At 36.5% G+C, this 18,645-nt stretch overlaps 1 protein-coding gene across 3 annotated transcripts in view; it reads left to right on the top strand.

Moving 5' to 3' along the window:
• The window catches only part of BABAM2 (BRISC and BRCA1 A complex member 2), a 171,758-nt gene that overhangs the window by 112,305 nt on the left and 40,808 nt on the right, over positions 1–18,645 (top strand). The gene's annotated exons all lie outside the window — the stretch shown is intronic.

Here is an 18,645-nt window from a genome sequence, read left to right as displayed (position 1 = left end):
CTGACAACAGCTTTAAATAAGTCATTTTCCAAAGTAGGTATCCAAAGATAAAGCAATTTGGAGCAGGTGTTACACAATCCATACGAGTGTAAGTTTGACATGTATAGACCTGTGTGTCTTTCTTTTTTCCCAACTAATACATGGATTTTTAAGTCACTTATTTGGGCAATAAATTTGTGCATTTCAGTTGCTATTTTTCATCTATTGTCATGTTGAGAGATGAAAATTAGATGTTTCCCAACCAATTTTGTCTTTCATGCTCTGAAATTATGTACGATGCCAATCATATTAGAAACTTACGGATGTGCTAAATCAGTTGGTAACAGTAGCATGTCACAGGTTTGGCAGTCTTGAAGAATAGAAACTGGTGACTTAGTTACAAGGAACAATCTAGACATTAGTATGTAGTACTTGAAAAGTTTGTGATATATATAACCATGACCTCCAGCCTCTTCAGTAATACTATTGCAATTGTTAATTTCTATCAAAAAGCTACTCTCAGGGGTAGTCAGGTCAGTCAGAGCAGAGATGCAAATCATTTCTCTTCCCTTGATGTTTGAGAAGTGTGTCTTTGTGTAGCTCAGGTGCTAAAAACAAGCAACACAGTTTTTCAGTAAATCTGCCTCTCATAAAGGGATGAGATAGTTCCATTCTTCTTGACCATTTCCACCTTTCAGCATAGGATTCCAATGTAATGACAAATCTGAAGCGTCTCAGATGATGACATCCCCCTCCCCTTGCCTCTAGCTTACACGATTCTCAAATAGTATCCACCTTTCAGATTTTCTTTAACATAAACTTTAAGTGTCTTCTTTTTTTCCCTTTGGTATTCTTTTTTTCCTAAACTTGTTTGTGCTTAAAAATACAACCTATATTCTTTCACAGCAGGAAATTTCAGGTAACTTACTGCTGAGACATTGACAGTATTTTAACAAGGTAGCTTCAGTTCAATGACCTTTTACAGTAATATGGGGTGACAAGTTAGTAAGAAAGAGAAGGCTGGGGAATCTGTTAATGATTGATTTTTATCTGATTTGGATGTAGCAGAGAAATTAAATGATAGTTTGGAAGTGGGTTGGCTGTCTTTTAATTCCTCATCAACAGAGTTTTGGATTGATAATTTCTTCAGTGCTATAATTCTGAATCTTGTTTGAACTCCCAGTGAAATAGCCAAGGACTGATTTGACTGTAGCTACTGAATCGCATACTTAGGCAGACTTCCTATGGGCTTTTATGTGAAGTTTGGAGGGCTCAAATGAGATTGTTTTGTTGTTGCAGTCCTGTGGAATGCTGTTTCATGGACTGTGGATTTCAGTACCAAGATGTGCTAATTTGCAATACATCAAGTAAATTGGACCATCTAGTTATACCTGCTAATAGGTTTACCTCACTTCCCTTTAGTAAAATGACCTCAAGTATCAAGTTTGCATTCTAACTCTCCCAAACACCAAACAAAGGAGAACATTGTATCAAGTACAATGTTTGTCATTGCCTTCCCTTTCTCTGCCCAAGCCTATAAAAAAAAAAGATTTAACAGAAGCAGCTGTATCTCACCCACATCTCTGCTCTATACTCAAAAACAAAAGCACACAAATAGAATCAAGCAGCAGCATTAGCTAATTGCAAAATTTGTTCAGTAACAAAGGTAAGAGGCCTTTAACCAAACCCCAGCACAACCTGTAAGTGGATCTTCATTAGTACATAAGTGCATCCCTAAATCATGGCCATATTTGGCCATGGGGTTTGCTTGAGTGTGTGCATCCTCCCCACACTCCTTTCCAGGGACAGCTTGTCTTCTTCCCTTGGCATCTTGCAGCTAGCCATACCTGTATGCAGGGATGTCACAGTGTTCAACAATTTGCTGGTGGTGTCCTTAGGCTAATTGTGTCCTTACTTGACTCCATCTACTCTGAGAAGTTTGACATACCCTGTTTCTCAAAGTAAATAGCATTTGGGGTTTGGTTGTTTTGTTCATACTGTTTCATCCCTACACAGGAATGATCCATTTTGTAATCTTAATTCTCAGTTTATTTCCTTCAATCTTCTCCTAAACCTCATCACATTAAGTGTTAGTGTTTCAAGTTCTCTTTCAAGCACATGCCATCCAAATTGTGATGGTATGTGAAATGTCATGTTAGGCAGCTGTTGATATTGTCAGAAGGATTGTATGTTAAGCTGGGGTGGGGAAGGTAGCACAGTGTGTTTTGCAGAGCTGTGCATTTTTAAAATCATCATGATCCCTGGCATATCACTTTAACTTGCAAAGGAGGGCAGGGTCCTATGTCTTCAGATGGGGTGTTTTTCCAGATGTTTCACCCAGCCTGAGTTCAAGTCAGGTCATTGCTGCAGAGCTACTGAAGTTCTCAAAAGAGAATCTTTTTTCATTTGAATGTTTCATACTTTTCATTAAATCTAAAAGCTTTGAAGGTACATCACATTTTACTGATCACAAAATTAGTTACTTCACTCTGAAAGAAAAGAAAACATAACCATTCTGAAGTTCTGCTTTTTTGTCCTCATTAGTTCAGGTTACTCTAACAACTACTTTTACTGCAATTTTAAGCAAACACCATCATTTAAATGATTGGTATCTATTTTAATCACATAATACTGTGACGATCCTTTTATTTTTTTTTATGTAAATAGAGATATACATGTTTGTGATTAAAATTTTGCACTGTAAATTGCCTTGCAGTATCATCTAAATATGCCACCCCACTAGAAAATCACATGCATGTGCAAAATTATAACAAAGTCCATAGAAATAGGGCTAGCACATACGATATTTTGCCCTAAGAATTCTCCAGCCCTAAGACATTGGTGGCTGAGGAAATTTGATTCATATGAAATCCTGAATGAATTTTTCTTTTGTGTACTTGTCCAGCCTACCCTTTGCATACACATTGAAACAAGGAATTTCATAGTTCCACTACATCTTGCATTAAGATGTATTCCCTTTTAGTTTTGAAACTAGCTCTTCCTGTTAGCTTGGTGTAAAGTTGGCCACTACACTTGTATTGTGAAGTATTGGAAGAGACAGCAATTAGTCAGTGCTTATTCACATTTTCAACATCACTCATCATGTTATGGTAATCAGTCTTCTGTCCTCATTTTCTGGTTTACAGACTGAGTTTTACTGCAGACAAATTTCTACTTCTTTCCTCAATCCCATACTTCTTTTTGTTTTGACTTTTTATTTGGTGCTGAGTTGACATTTCAGCTGAACATTGATCATAACCCCGAGAGCAGCTGGATACTTGGTGCCCATTTTACATTTTTGGTAATAATGCCTTAAGTTTTAGCTTTCATATTTTCCAGATTCTGTACTGCCTTAGTGTGTGACTCTCAACTTCATAAGAAGTGTTAGCAAGATCTCTTCACAGGGTAGTTAGACAAAACAGTCCTTTTCCAGCCTGAGAACCAAGGATACCGTTGCAGCTTTGGGCCCAAATAAGTATAAGCAACAGCAAATTGAGGTGACCAATCTGGGAGGATGGGACTTCATAACCTGAAGTTGTAATTGGACAAAATGTAAATGGACCAAAATTTATTAAAGTGTGAAAACTCATGCCTGGTCTACCATCTTGCGTCCATCTTGGCTAGAGCCACAGCCAGGCTCCTGTACTGCCCAAAGTGTATCCTTTGAAAGCCTTTTAATAAATACCTACCTTATTCCTTCCACTCTGCCCAGCCTCTGTTCCAGGCAGCCTCTTTAGGCATCAGTTAGGGGGGTTTTTTTCTGCATGTATCACTTCATTCTCATCTGTGTTAAATCTCCTCGTTCTTACTGTCATCCAGTTCCTCTGCTTCAGAGCCTGTTCATTATTCTTCATGGTTGGAGCTTGTTCTGGCTACACTAAATAACCTGTCATCCCTGAACTGCCACCTAACAGCTCACATGTTTGTCAGATCATTTACAACCATTTTAAACAGCACAAGTCACTACTGAACCCTCCTCCTGCTCTAATCTCGCTGTTTGAGGTAATTATTTACTTAGGCTTCTTAGTGACTCTCTCTAAGAGCTACCATAGATGGGAGAGACAAACTACCCCTAATTTTAGCACATACGTGCTAGGAGGGGGATCTGAATTGAGCCTATTTGCCTAAAACTTAGGGAATCCCTCACAGGAAAAAAACCCAGCTGTCATCATATCTTGCAATTTCCACAGCCACCTCCTTTGACTTGCTTTTGTCTGAGTGAAAAACCTCCATTTTGCTCTGCTTAAAACCAGTGGTGATTCTGCAGGTACAGGTGGCTCTTGGGCTACTGTTGGCTGATGTTAAATGGTCATTGAACTTTTGCTTGTAATGTGCATCATCAGTACAACAGAGAGCACAGGGCTTGAGATGACCTTCATTGACTCCAACAAGGGATGATCAGTCTTTGAGCAGCCTTATGAGAAGCTAAAGGAAAGTTTAAAAAAGAGTATGTAGAACTACATTCAGGAGTATCCTCTGCACTCAACAAATGAAGATGGTTTGAGCTGCAGTGACTTGTACTGGAGGGCTTTTTCCTGCAAGAGCTATATCCTTGCATAACAGGCAGTTGTTTTACAGTAAATCAGTAGCAAATCAAATGGTGAGTAGCTTTTGCTAGAAAATCTTGATAAACAGAATGCATTGAGAGCAGGTTCCTGGTTGATTTTTTTTCCCCTCTTTTCAACATACACAAAAAATCTCAGAGTTTTCTGAAAAGTCAAGTGGTGGAAAAAACAAGAGCAACAAGAACATATACCAATAGATCTTTGTACACTGTTTTTTATATGGCATTGGGGTAGTAGATTGTTGTTTTCTGGAATTATAGGACCTTTCCTGACACATGCATTTTGCATTATATTTTAAAATTCGAACCAGAGGAGATCGGCAGAGTACAAAAGTATTTTCTAACTTAAGAAATGGTGGTAAAGCTTCCATATTTTCTGGTACCCAGTGAACATCACCTTCTGGTATTTTGACCGTTATTTTCCTTGTGTTGATTCATTTACCTTCTTTTCCTACCCACCAAGGAAGATTAGTAAACTTACTGTGAAACTACCAGAAATTCTTGAGCCTTTTCTCTAACACAAATTCCCAGCTTAAAAAAAAATAAAATAAAAAATATAAGACAACTGGCTGGTGGAATCTTTTAAATTTTACCCTTTGCGTACTGTCCAAGAAGAGAGTCATAAACATATAAATGTCCAAAACTATAAAGATTAATAGATCCCTGCTCTGGACCTTTGAGGAAAGAAAAGCTCATATCTCTAAATTTAGATTAAAAAGCCTTTGTCAGATGTTTTCAGTGGTATTAAGCAAATCCTGGTTTCCAGTAAAGCTGGGAGCTGGGAGGGGGAACAGCCTTTGAAATTTGCTGCAATTCAAAATTGCCTCATGTTTTCTATTATAAATATTTTTCTTCTGTTTCTTTTATTTAGAAATATTGCAATTGCAGGGTGAGGTTTTCCATACGAGATAGCTGTTTCAAATGAGTCCTGTTTTGAAACTTCCTTAGGACTAACATACTTGCCTTACTGATTCAGTTTCCATCCCTCAAGAGGCATCAATATTCTTTTCTGTGACAGTGTCAAGTTATACCTTCCTTTGGCACCTCAGGTTTACAGAACTTATTATGAACTTTTTCTTTTGAGTATGCACTTGTGTGCGCTAATGGTAAAGAAAGTGGAGTGCTAGTATTATACTGACACTCCTGGGGTTGCGATTAAGGCATTTGTAGAAGCTCTTGAAACAGTAGCTTTGACAAATGATTTACCTAATGGGATGAAGTTTCCTATGCTTGTTCTTATTCAGGAAGTGTCTTAGGAACACTGTCCTGTCTCTGAATTGCATGTGCAATGTGAGTTTAATCAGTTGATTTTAAGTCTTTTATTTAAGCTTTCAGGTTAAGCAGTGGGGTTGCTTTGGGGATGAGTTTCTTGGAATTGCTATCATTTTCTGCATAGACAGAGCTTGAGGTCTTGGCTGTTTTCCTGCTGTTTACTTTTGCCAAGGACTCTAGCTTCTCCCTAGACACATTGTGTGGTGGAAAATTTGGGTTATTTTTTAATCTGGCTTCGAAGAAAGTTGATTTTTTTTGCTGTAAAATTAATATGATCATGTTATCTGTACATACAGGTATCTGTTATTTTTATCCTGCTAATGTTTTTGAGCCTGCTGGTTAATTTGGGAAAAAAAAATTGCAGAAAGGGAGAAGTTTTGAAAATAGGAAATTCCCATCGTTTCATGAATATAACCACTAAGAAGACGCAAATACTGTTACTGGCACCTGAAGGAAAGGCTGAAGGCCCTCTGTATTCGGTGCTGAGTACAGTGCTGAAGCTCACTGAATTCAGTGAGCAAAGAGCCAATATGGGAGAAAGAAGTTATGAATATTCTAATCTTAGGAAGTACTTCAATCAGAATTCATGCCGTATTAAATATCAGGTGAAAAAAGCCTCTCTTCAGTCAAGATACCTCTCCTGAATGCATGCTCTGATGTCTTGCAAGGTGTAAACAATATTTGAAGCTTTTCATTTGGCAAAGGCATTTAGGACATCTTTCCAGTGTGGTTTCTCTGATATTTATAAGGACTGAACTCATGCTGTGCTGTGGCTTTAACGCAGCCCATGTAAAAAGTCAGTCCAAAGCATTGTAGAAGTCTACTGGAAACCAGACTTTGTTACTATGCTATTCATGAACTTCCTTCTTACTTGTCCTGCGAATAGTCCTGATTCATGCAAATAAAGATGGGTAAACACTGACTGGCAGGTAGTCAGGAATAAAAGAAATACAGAGATTACATCTGTGGAATATTATAGCTGACATTCACATACATAAAACTCATAAAGAAGTAATTCATCAACTTTTATTAGGTCATGTCCATATATTGGTACAGCATTAACATTGGTGATATAGTGTTGTTACGGCATATGTGCAGAAGAGGATCAAATTACTGCAGATGTGTAAAACAAAACTTTGAAATTATGAGTTTTTTGGGGGGTTTGGGGGACAAAATGCTGATATTAATCAAAAATGCTTAATATTACACATTTTTCTTATGAGCTTATGTATTTTGGTGCAGGTGGTTGTAGGGGTAAAAAGGCAGTATCTCATTTTCTCAAGGAAACATTCAGATAAGGATTTATGTATCCAGGGTTTTAGTAACTGAAATAAATAAATACATAAATAAATAGTATATTGCATTAGACAACTGCCAAGTTTGAAACAGTAAACAAAAGAAAGGATAGAATAAGAGAAATTATTGGATTGGCTGTTGTTTGTGAAGTCAGAATTTGATGAATGATATTAAAGACTCTCATGTCACTATTGCTTTCTTTTTTGCTTGAAAACCATATATTAGGTACAATAGATCCAAATCCTATGGTTCTAAGGACATTTTTATTTTAGGTAGATAAGGATTACCTAAGTAAAAGAGGATCAAATCTTATTCCCTCATTTGTATCACAAAACAGCTGGTTTGGTTTTTTTTTAAACTCTATGCCTGATTCTTAATCTGAAGTGACATTGGGCATGTATAGTATCCTGGTGTTGCATCATTACTCTGAGCTCTTAGTGAAAGGTAAAAAATCTGAACGTGTGAGATGAGTTTGATTTCTTTGCTGTCAATGTAACCACTGCGATTTTTAAAGAAATTAACAATTATCAGTATCCAAAGAAGCAGTAACTATAGAAGTAATTAATAAAGGAAAAGCCTTCAGTCATTTTCAAGAAGGAAGCCCAGTGAACACAGGATACAAAAAGGGAAGTTTAGATTTAAATTTACAAGTGTATTTTTTGGTTTTGTAGGGTCATATTTTTTTTCTTTTTTACTCCAACTTCAGCATACCTAAAATCTTCATAAACTAGCACATTCATTATAATTTACTTTAAAACATCCAATGATTGCCTGTGTGTTGAAGACAAGAAATAATAGAAAATGCAAAGAGCATATGATTTCTGAGAACTTCTGTCTTCACAACAAAATAATAACCTAAGTATGCAGGAGCCCCAAATCAGGTATTTCTGTCCCAGGTAAACTAAATTCTAAAACAGTATCTATAGATTTAAGTAATATGGAAGGTTTCATTTTTATATTCTTAAGTCAATTCAGAAATAACTTTTCATTTCAGTGAAACATGAAATAACATTTCATTTCAGTTACAGATCTTCACAATAAAAAAAAAGCTTGTGAAGTTGTCTCAGTCTGAAATCATGTTCTTCTGTGGTTGCAGATGGATAGCATAGACAGTGTGCAGTGTCTTCTTTAAATGTGGTAAAATGGAAAAACAGTTAACCTGCCTGATTAGGTAGTATCCATGGGATTTTGTTGACACTGCGATATTATTAGTAGATGGAATGCAGAATTTCAGATAAACTGAAATGGCTCAATAGTAAACTTCATCTTGAAAGATGCTGAGGACCTACTTGAGAAATTCTGGTCGTACTCCACTTCTGAAGTAGTTGAGTTCTGCTCAGCTTTTATTAGTGTACAATAATATTCATTCCCTGACATAAATTGTATCAAGGATTGTGTATTAATGTATTTGAAGAAATCTGTAGAAGCACTATACAGAAATTGTATTATGTGTTCTTAAAACACTTTGGATTTTTAGGGTAAAGGGTAGTTTAATAAGATATGTACTGCTTCAATCCTTTTATTTTTGGTAATTATCTGATATTTTTACATATCTATATGACTCAAGAGCCTTAAAATAATTTCCAAAAAGAGAATACTTTATTTAGGATGCAGTTCTAGATGTAGTCTTAATACTTCAGTCATACTGAATGACAGAACAGAAATTATTTAAAAGCTGACAATCTTTCTGAAAATGTCATTCTTCGACTAAAGAGGCTGGTTTATCAAAGCATCGAGTATTAATTCGCAAATTAATCTATTTGCAGATGCCATTTAGGCCATCTCATTATCTTACCACTCAACTTAAATGCTAAGTAACATTAATAAAATCCTTAGAAGGTGACAAGATATACTAATGTAAAGGTGAAATTCTTGTCTTTCATGGCCATGTAAGTATTTGCAACTTCTAAGGGAAGGAGGGACAGCTTTAAAGATAGTTCAGGGTGTAGAAGTGTCTATGTTTGATTCGTGACCTGACTGATATCTGTATGTGCACTATGAATGTTCATTATCTCTTCTGGGATAAGGGGAATCTTTGTGAAAAGGATTTTTTTTCTCCAGTCTTTGCCTTGCAGAACATGCTATAATGAATGTGCTCCATGACCAAAACCCAGGTACCAGTGTAAACAAAATCCTGGAAATCCCTGTATTCACCTTCTGAATGACAGCCCTGCTGTTAAGTTACAAATTATGAGATTTCCAGTTTCTTGTGTATATATGGGATCCCTGCTTCAGTTTTGACACAATGAAGACCTGTGGGTTTCTTTTCTTTTTTAAAAGTAGACTTGTGTCTGCCTTTTTACAGAAGGAACCTTTGTTACTTCTGGTGTGAGACTGGAATTTCAAAGTGCCAGTGTTTTCTTCTGAGAATTTTTCTCAGTCTTCCCACCTACCAAAGGCTGCTCTTGTGCCATGTGATCCATAGCTCTGCTTCCCTCTGTTTTGAAGAGAATGTATTAGGATGAATTTTGAATTATTTGTATTCATAGGAACAAAACAGACTTACACAAATTCCTGTGGTAAAGACTCTGAGAGGGACTGCAAAACTGAGATTGATATCACCTTGTTAAATGAGTAAGGATTTAACGTGGTTCATATTAGCTTGTCAAGCCACAGTGGCTGTGTTTACCTGAAAAACTGATGTTCTCTTGCCTTGTGTCCACATGTGTATTTGTCTTACATAAAACCAGAGTGCACTCAGCCTACTGGAGCATTTAGCAGGAGCACCAGACCAGACTTGTAGCATTCCACATAATTTGTGAATATAAGATAAAGCCAATTTCAAGATCTGAGCAAGAATGCCTTTTAATCATGCTGCATACACATGGAAATCAGTGTCAGAAGCCAGATGTATGAAAGAAAAACATTTTTCTCCTTTACCTTTCTGTCTCCCTCAGGCATTGTTGTTGATGACCCAAATGCTCAACTTCATTTCCAGAAGTTTTCCAGCATGTTGCTGTCATTTCATTTCTGAAAGTTTTCTTGCCCTCTCAGTAGGTATTTCTCATTCTTCATGTACACTAATTAAACATGATGCTGGTGAAGCAATGGACAGGAAGTTTCATACAAAAAGTTTCTTCAGATAGATGAGATTCACAAATGAGGATTACTGTCTGGCTTAAGAAGAATGGGAAAAAAATTACATGAGAGAAGTTTACAACACAGCAGTGTTTTAACACAAAGGCAAAAACTAAATGCTCTACAAAATAGTTGTCACTGGAAATGGTGACCATTAAGCAATATAGGGAAATATTAACAATAAGAGATAATTACTGTAATTTGGCAAGTAGATTAGGGAACATAAATAAAATAAGGAACAATATGAGCAAGTGCAATCACAAAACATAAAAGGCTGCAAGATATAGGAAATGAAGGCAATATAGTCTTACAGGTTTTGAGAGTCATTTTCCTGCTTTGCGATAGACACTGCTATCACGGGTTTAGTACAACTACTAGCAAATTATCTGCCATGTGAACAGTCACAGTATAGTAAACTGGATGTTACTGAATGCATGCTGGAAGAGTGATCAGAAATTACAGATAGATACAGCATATGTTTGTACATGTAACAGATACCATCTTAGAGCAGTTATTAATTTATGTTATCTACTTTATTGATAGATCATAAGAGAAGATGTCCATGGATTTGTGATAAATATTCTGTTCAATTGAATTGTTTGGGAGATCTTCATCACCAAAGCAAAATGGGTTATAAAAGAGTAGATCAGTATCTGTCGCACTGTGCAACATACCACCCAGGCTTCAGTGCAGCGAGGAATTTCCAGGAATCCTTACAATAAATAAATAAATCCTGGATTCTTTTCTTAATTTATTGAGTGCTATTGTTTCAGAGGAGCATACTGCTCACAGCATACCAGCAATCCAATATTCTTTTTATTTTTCTTCTTTATGCAGAAGTTTATAATTCCTAGCTCCTGACTTCATGCTATACCATTTTTAGTTCCTTTGAGACAACTCTTAGAAGTCATTTGCATTTTTGCCTTGAAGTAGAAGAGCCAATGCCCAGTATTATTTTACTTGCTACTTAGAAGGCCCTTAATATATTCACAGTCTAGGTGGTTATAAATACATCAGCAAAATAGGTAATGCCATTAAAAGTACCTTTCTGAAGAACAGGAATTTGAAGAATAAATTTTGTATAACAGTCAGCTTTCCTCCTTCACAGTTCATGAGAAGAAGAATTGGGGATTGTGCATAATTTTAAGCAAATTCCTGGATTTCTGTTGGCATGTCAAACCAGTGCAAGACGGAAAAGTATTACAATTCAGTTACAGTTGACTTTTCCTTCACCCAAAATCTTGTTTTGTCATAGTTGTGATGAGTCTTCAGCTTCTTTCACATTTGCTTTTCTTTCTGAGGTCCATGCAGAAGAAAATAGAAGGAGGTTAGGCAACATGGTGTTTCTCTTGGCATCTTAATTAATTTCTTTAATCTTCATTTATAAGTTTTTGAACATCTGTGGTAATGAAAACAAAACAGGACTGCACAGTACTCCATTTAGTTATCTGCCCATGTTGCTTATCTTACCGACTTTTTCTGTTCTTTTGTGTTTGTTGCTGCTCTATTTGTCTGGATTTCTTTCTTACAACTTTTCCTGGTTGTTTGGGAGTTTTATTTGCTGTTATTTCCTTAGTGCATTGAATTCTCTCTGAAAATCTTCTCTGACGTTTCTTCACTTCTCACTCAGGTTTCTCTTAATTTGTTTCCAACCTTTAAGAAATAAGCAAATTGCTTTGGAAATTATTTGTCCACATTGTAAGTGTTAATGGTTTAAGTCTCCTTTCTTCAATGTACATGCTTTCTACCCTCTCATTCAGTTCCCCTTTCTGCAGTGTGGCTTGAAATACTGGCCTGTGAAAGTTCTTTGGCACAGGAACCATGCCCTCCTCTTTAAACCATAGCCATCTAGCAAGTGATTCAGGGCTTCTTTTATCTGTTTCCTGTAAATATTCTTTAATTAATTATTATTTAGCAAAAAAAAAGAATTTATATTATAATATTATTAATTGGAATTAATACTAGTAAGCAGTACCTTTTGGGAGGGAGAGGGAAGGGTACATGAAAGTTCTATTTTTGGAATCATAAGTGTCTCTAAATTCAGTTCTTCTGTCATTTGTTATGGATTCTCATTATTATCTGCTCCAATTGACTGAGTATAGTACATTTGCAGTACAAGATGCTGTTAGTGCTGTTTTTGCAGAAAAAACTAAGGGGGGCATCAGTTCAATAAGTTGCAACACAAAAGCAACATTTGCCAGAAATTTTTCTCCTTAAAGAGAATCACACACTCTTTATAGCCTGTGGAACTTTACATATTTTCTTTTTGAACCTGTTAGTAGTGTATTATGAAAAAGAATTCTGTATTAATACTTTGAAATAGTTTGAAATATATTGCTTTTACACTTCTTGCTTTTATGCTGTCAGAATGAATCAGTGACCATAATTTTTGTACCATTTTATGGACTGATATTATTGGCACCAGTACACTTTGAAGCCTCACTGATAATTTCTGTTGTTTGAACTTTTCCTCAAGTTCATACCCTGAGGTTTGATGGAAGTGCCAGAGGGCAATCAGTTGTGCTGGGCTACCTGCCCAGCTGTCTGCTGTAAGCCATGGGTCAGTTTATAAAAGTGGGTCCTGAGAAAAAAGGAATGTGGTGCCTGTTGTAGGAAGAGTGCTTGTGTGGCCTGTGGTACCACTGACTGACATCAAGGTAGTAATTGTTATCCTCTTGTGGTTTTATTTCTTCAGAGAATGTGAGATGTGAGGATGGTGGAGTGCTCCCTTTTCTAGCACTGGCAGCCCAAGTTTGCACTCACTCAACACCAGTAGGAATCTGGCAGTCCCCTTTATGCAGAGTGTTTCTGCGTGTAAAAGTCCATTAAATAAAGGAAAAATCCTTTCAGTCCTGATTTATCAAATACAGAGGAAATACAAATATTTTCAGACTTTTATGCTGTCATACAGCAGTAAGAAAAACTTGAGAGTGCAAAAGTATCTATTTTTTCTTCCTCTAGCTCTCAGTACTGTCAGTGAAGAGATGAAAAGAAACAAATTCTAATGTAATTATAGGATTAACCATCTATTAATCTCATGCTTCTTGAGTTACTTTCTTTGAGAAAGAGTATAATCCTGGGGACAGAAGTCTTATCCCCACAAATCTTTCAGTATTGAATCACTCTAGCTATTGTTTGCATATAAGTCTGATAGATTAAAGTCTGCTAGAACCTAGAATCTGCACACTTAATGTTAAGTCTCCTTGGTATAACCACTTTGTGTAAAATGGCTAATATATTATAGACAACTGCTTCTTTCTTAAATTTTTACCTGCAGCAGAACAGAGAAGTTGGAATAATCCAAACATAGTATTTATTAGTAGTTTCAAATTACTTCATCCCACAGCTTTTGTACTAGTCTGTGAATATTATTAAACTTCTGTGTACTTCAGTGTAAGCATCTTAACATTTTAAGTGGGCAAGCAAAGAAGCAGAATGGTTGAAATAACTTGCTAGAACATACAGGGTCAGCAGAAGAGCTTTAAATAAAGCTCAGTAAGTCTGACTTGCAGTTTTCTGCACATTCTGTGAAAATGGAATACATTCTGGGTTTAGTATTAGCTCTTTAAAGTGATTATTTCATATTTTTTCCAGTCACTAGTCAGGACAAGCTCAGAGGAATTTACTCTGAACCACTAGTAGATCAAGGAAAAAATGATGGTATCATCTTTTCAGCTCTAATGGCCAGATGCTGAGTCTGAGTTCTTTCTTCAGATAAGGAAATTTGGTATAGTTTTCCCTCTAGGTCTATTTGTGATTGTATTTCTTTTTCTATTACATTCAATAATATAGATGCCTCAGATTATATCTCTTAGCTGAAAACATACATTTCTGTTTTACAGTATTGTAGTAGAGGTAATTCTAAGTAAAAATTGTTTCTTTAAAAATAGAATGAAAATTTTTTTGGACATGCTTCCCTTTGTGATTGATTTGAGTGGACAAGCAATATGTTAATTATGTTTGCTTTAATGAGCTATTACAAGAAAGGGAAGGAAACACTGTCTCAAACTATACTGTCCAATTTTTCAGTACAAATGTTCTGTTATTTTACTGCTGAGCTTTGTGTTGCTGATCAAAGAACTATCCCAAGGCTTCTGCCATGCTATTTGTGTGATAGGAGGGATTTGGTTGCAGTCAGGCAAGTCTGAAAAATCATAAACTGACAGCAAATCTGGAATCATGGTTGGTAAGGCAGCGTTTGTGGTCACGTGCTTTTATTTGATGTGGTTCCTTATATCTCTTGTGCCAAATGGTGTAATGGACTAAAGTGATGAAACTGCAAAAGAAAAAAAGTCAACTATTTACTTCAGCAACAAAGGAGAAAGAGAACAGGGAAGGAGATCAAAGCCCTGAACATGCCTCTCAAAATAGGAAAAAAGAGCAAAAATAAGGGAATTTCTTTCCACATGCTTGAGGCTACTCTTGGATATAGCCGTCATGAGTAATAAACCCTTTTAATGTTCACGTCAGTCTGCAGTGTGCTTCAGTTTCAAAATACGGCAGGTATTACAGAGAGTTAAAAAGGTGTATCTTGGTAAAATAAAGGGCTGTAGTCTATAAAGTCTGAAGTCTACTTTCCATCAATAGTACATTGATTTGACAATGCTTTAACACTGCCATAAAAGCTCCTAATTACTTTAAACCCATATAAAAGGTCTTTCCACTCAGAGGCAAGTTTTTAAATTGTTTATATTTTCAAAGTTAGACAAATCATTCACAATCATTGAACATGTTATTTCCCTATTTTCTGTGTGTTTTGCAGAAAGAATATATTTGAGTTAGAAATGTTGAGTGCAGTCAATATTACATACTGCTTTCTTTTGGTATAAAGCTGTTTAATGCTATATCACACTGTATTCAGGATAAGTATGATTCTTAGAGTTCTGGACCTCCTTACCCAAATACACAATTTCTACTCTTCCTAAAAAAAAAACAAACTCCTATCAGGTAAGGTACCTCCTTTTCATAGCTTTTCTGTAAATGTTCTTTTCTATGTGATACTTGTTTCACAGAAAAACTTACGTAATTTTTGGAAATGGGAATGGGAGGAGGTATGGTGGGGGCACAAAACATGAACTGTATTATGTGTGCACAGGCCCTTAGCTGTAGTAGCATAACCTGTGTTAGCACTTAACTCTTCAAACTGTGATGTAAAGTGTAGTCTGAAATAATCGTCATTTTTCAGAACGAACTCCTTAGTTTCCCAGCAATCTAGAGAAACCTGGATTTTTTTCTCTTTGGAGAAAGAAGGAAGCAAGATAGGAACTAGGAAGGCCCAAGAGTTATAGGGATAGGAGTAAGAGCATCTCTCGACATGCTTGTAAGTGTGCCTTGCTGAAGTACCCAGTCTTCTGAGCTTGAAAGTTGCAAGTACCCTTCTTCTCTAATGAGGTGATGCTTTTAAGGAAGGGCAAATAACTCGTTCTTTACTTCTTCTTTACCCAAGAACAAAAACAGTCACTTCCCTAAACTTGTGAAATAATGAAATAATGTGAAATAATGCTAAGCCATTTATTGAGGATGATTTCTTGAGAAAGACATTTTAATTAATTATAAGTTACCAAAAATGTGGAAGAATTTTGCATGCTGTATGTCAGCCTGAATAAATAGATCCATAGAGAGACAGACAGAGCAAGTCAATTGGAATGCACCAGTCAACAGCAGAGATGTAAACATACTCCAGCTACGCTCTCTGAACTCGTATTTCATCATGTCACAGAACTTCAATTAATGCAGGCTGACTGCTGCACTTGTTGAATTCAATAGTGAGTTCCTCACAAAATGCAATTTAATTCACAGCCCATGGATCAGAATCACATTGTGACTGACTGGAAACTCAGGAGGACAGGACCTTGCTGCAAAGGAGTCTCTGCTCTGTCTTAAAATGGGTGTATGAAGTTTGTTTGCAGAGCTCAGTAGGCTTAGAGTAAGAGCAAGCAAATAAAATTCTGAGGCACACAGGTCTTCGTTCCAGCATGTTTGTACAACCTTATCTCTGAGACAGGTAGATCTACCATGTATTTAATCTTCATCTGGTACTGGTAGAAATAAAATAATTTTTCTGTTGCTTACCAGACTATTAGCATTCTAACCTTTGAAAAGTAGCAGTCCATTGGAAAAAAACAGTGTAAAAATCAAACACAGTTCAGTTGATTGTACTGAAACTAGCCCTACTCTGGCAGCTGTAGGGAGGCAGTTGTCTGCTTCCTCATCGTGTGTCTTGATGCTTTTTGTTTAACATTTTTTGTTGTCTTGATAAAACGAACACAGGGGTTTTTTATAAGGGGTGTATAGCACTGATACTGAGAAGGAAATCTTGATTGCAAACAGGTGTTTAAGGTCTATGCTCCCAAGAGGCCCAAGTATCTGGAAAGCAGATTTGACATGCAGCAAACTTTAGCTTGTGCTGCTGAAATACTTTGCCAAATGAAATGTCCTTCACTATAAAAGGCTTCTTACAGCACTTTGGCACTTCTTTTGATTGCACGGTGAGGTACCTCAAAAAGCAGCCTTAGATATTGAGCTGCATGGCAACATTCCCTTTCCTAATTGTCTCCATTTTGCACCCTTTACAAGTCCTTCTTTGGAATTGTGTAAGTCTCTTCTTCCTTCAGTTTCAGGTTTATTATAAGTGGAATTATTACAGCCTCTTGCCTGGTCTCAGGGTTGTGAGGTACTGCAAATATGTTCCTTTAACATGACAGAGACATTGTAGTACAGCTTAGTCAAACTTGGAGCAATAGCTTCTTTATGTGCTTAAAAATTAAATATAAATATCAGTTTAATAAGGCAGAATAATCTTAATTGCTAAATGTTTGTAGACAATTTTGAGATGGTCAGAGGCATGGTCCTGTGCAAATGCAGTATTTTATTAAAATATTTAATATACAGATTCCCTGACCCAATAGAGGGAACAAAGAAGCCTGTCCACTCTTAATTTTCCTTACCCATAATTATTTCTACAGAATATCAATTATATATTGTACAGCTTTATTCTGTTGTCAGAGGATAATTATACTAGAAACTCCAGACTTCTTTCTGTGGAGGGACCTCTTTCTCAGAAACCACACCTTTTAGCAGTCTGTTTTCATTTGAGAAGGGCTGGATTTCCATTTATGTCAACACATTTTTACAGAATGGCTACTTTCAAGAGATGTATACAGGTAAAATGGGAAACCCTTACTCACAAATCATAATATTCAGTGTGGAAGATGTATTGTAAGCTTATGATACAGGAGCGAAAGCTTTTTTTTGCACATGTAGTCTGTTAGACATGACTCTTAATTTCATACCTGCTACTGTAACTGAGAGAAGCCTGTAATTCCTGTTGTAGTCATGTGATCACCTTCAGTGGTATGTCCATGCTGCAAGGGAACTTGGACTCGGTGTCAAATGAGGCAAGGCAGGATGCAAAGTGGACAGTACCAGTTGCTCTGTCTATGAGATTGGAGGCTTTTATGGATGTATTTACATCATATTTAAGCAGCCTAAGAAACTGGAAGTCAGGGTTCTAAAGTAAGGTTCACAAGCCACTTGTAACACAGCAGGAGGTCAAGTCTTCCATTCTCCAACATTAGAGATCAATGGACCCCCTATACTTGCAATTTTGTAAGAACATAGTGTTTCAGAAATGTTCCAACTTTCTAATCATCTCATAGTCACACTTCACTGCTTGTAACCATCCACAAGTTGCAAAATTATATTCTTGTGTGAATAATTTTAGTAAGGGGGTAGCAGCAAGGAAACTGAATTCTGTTCTTAAAAAATCCCATTCAAGTCTTACTTCTGCTGAAAAAGTTTGTTTGTTTTTTTATGCAACTGTGGTGTACTCAGGGCTTTTTTTTTTTCATCATTGCATATGCAAAAGCCAGACCTGCAGAACTGTTCCATGTGGTGAACAGTCTGCTAAATCCAGACTGTTTTGCCTGAGTAGCAGATTTCCATATACATCATTATGAGGTTGGAATTTTTTTTTTATTTATGTAGGCTCTGTTCCTTCAAAGGGATGTATGACTGTAGACTTTTATACCTATCAAAGTGGTTTCTTATCAAGTGCTGAGGAAAATAAGAGGCCAGATCCTGTTGGAGAGTGAGACTTGCAAAGAACTTTTCTTTCTAGCCAGTAATTTGTCATGGAAACAGCATGGAAATAGAAAGCCACACAAAGTAACTTAGCTTTTGATACTTTTAATGATGTCCAAGATAGTTCTTGATGGTTAGTGAATGATGTAAGCCACAGTGTGTAATGCAAATTTTGATTTGGTAAGGGACTATGAAGAAAAATTTAGGTCAGTACTGCTAGCAGGAAGTAGCATGGACTTTACCTAGTTGTTGCCTAGTACAGCCTGATTTAAATAAGTGTTAGATCTTTCCACACCAAAGAAGCCATTATCCTGAGTAATAGCAGGTGTGTTTCAGTCTTCTGTCCTTTGATAAAGGCAAATGGTTAAGCTGCC

The sequence above is a fragment of the Poecile atricapillus genome, chromosome 3, assembly GCF_030490865.1.
Source record: "Poecile atricapillus isolate bPoeAtr1 chromosome 3, bPoeAtr1.hap1, whole genome shotgun sequence".
Lineage (NCBI taxonomy): Eukaryota > Metazoa > Chordata > Aves > Passeriformes > Paridae > Poecile > Poecile atricapillus.
Note: the sequence above shows the minus strand (reverse complement) of the source record. Positions and strands in the feature narration are given on the sequence as shown.